Here is a 1,313-nt window from a genome sequence, read left to right as displayed (position 1 = left end):
GAAATCGAAGAGATCAAAGACGTGAAGAACACATCAATGGAAATACAAGCCACTCTCTTCCTTTTTGGGATAATATTCTTTTTTGCTGGTAAGTTTTTTCTCCATATTCATCTCTTTTTTTCTTAGAGGAAACAAACACATTGTCTAATTAAAGAAAAATTTTAGTGCCTTTGATTAGTTGGTGCATGCCATTCCATAATCATTTTATTGCCATTAATTTCTTGCAAATGAATTTTTTTTTTTATAATTTCAATCTAAACGGAGCCTTATCTTACTGCTAGATTCAAGATTGGCTTTCTTACAAAATCGAAAACTTCTTTTAACAGATTGAAAATCGAAATGCAAATATCATTCTTAATTTCTTATTTGGTCGCAGGAGCCCACTCGGCTACATTCACCTTCCAAAATAATTGTCCTTACACCGTGTGGCCGGCGACTCTCACCGGCGGCGGCAACCCTCAGCTCTCCTCCACCGGGTTCGAGTTAGCATCCGGAGCATCATCCACCCTTGACGTGCCGGCGCCGTGGTCCGGCCGAGTATGGGCTCGGACCGGCTGTTCAGCCGATGCCGCCGGCAAGTTCGCTTGCGCCACCGCGGACTGCGTCTCGGGCCAGGTGGCGTGCAACGGCGCCGGAGCAACCCTCCGGCGACCCTCGTGGAACTCACCCTGGCGGCGAACGGCGGACAAGATTTCTACGACGTGAGCCTCGTCGACGGCTTCAACCTGCAGATGTCGCTCACTCCGCAAGGCGGCGCCGGCGACTGCAAAACCACCAGCTGCCCGGGGAATGTGAACGCGGTCTTCCCGCCGGAGCTGGCCGTGAAGGGCGCTAGCGGAGGCGTTATTGCTTGCAAGAGCGCGTGCGCGGCTCTTAATCAGCCGCAGTACTGCTGCACCGGCAGCTTTGGTACGCCGGCCACATGCCCGCCGACGAACTACTCGAACATATTCAAGGAGCAGTGCCCTCAAGCATATAGCTACGCTTACGATGATAAAACAAGCACTTTTACGTGCACCGGAGGGCCTAATTACCTCGTGACTTTCTGCCCATGAAATAAACTAAATCTGTAAAGATGCATTGGCTCTCTCTCTCATGTTGAATTTGCATATAGTGATTTATATATATGTGAAAAATAATGCAAGCTAAGAGTTTTGGGACTATTTGCATGCCTCTCCACTCTGTGGCTCTTTCTCTCGTAAATCATAACCATGTTTAATTTACATTTATTGATTCGTGAAGAAAGAAAATTCTATTAGTTCATTAGAATAAAATATCAAACAAAAAAATTGACATCACATAATTTGTTAAAG

At 46.5% G+C, this 1,313-nt stretch overlaps 1 pseudogene; it reads left to right on the top strand.

Annotated features, from left to right (window-relative positions):
* Nucleotides 1-1,055, top strand: LOC131146422 (thaumatin-like protein 1b; annotated as a pseudogene).
* Nucleotides 1,056-1,313: the final 258 nt, after the last annotated feature.

Source organism: Malania oleifera, chromosome 13 (genome assembly GCF_029873635.1).
Source record: "Malania oleifera isolate guangnan ecotype guangnan chromosome 13, ASM2987363v1, whole genome shotgun sequence".
Classification (NCBI taxonomy): domain Eukaryota; kingdom Viridiplantae; phylum Streptophyta; class Magnoliopsida; order Santalales; family Ximeniaceae; genus Malania; species Malania oleifera.
The sequence above is the reverse complement of the archived record's forward strand: the minus strand, read 5'-3'. Positions and strand labels throughout refer to the sequence as shown.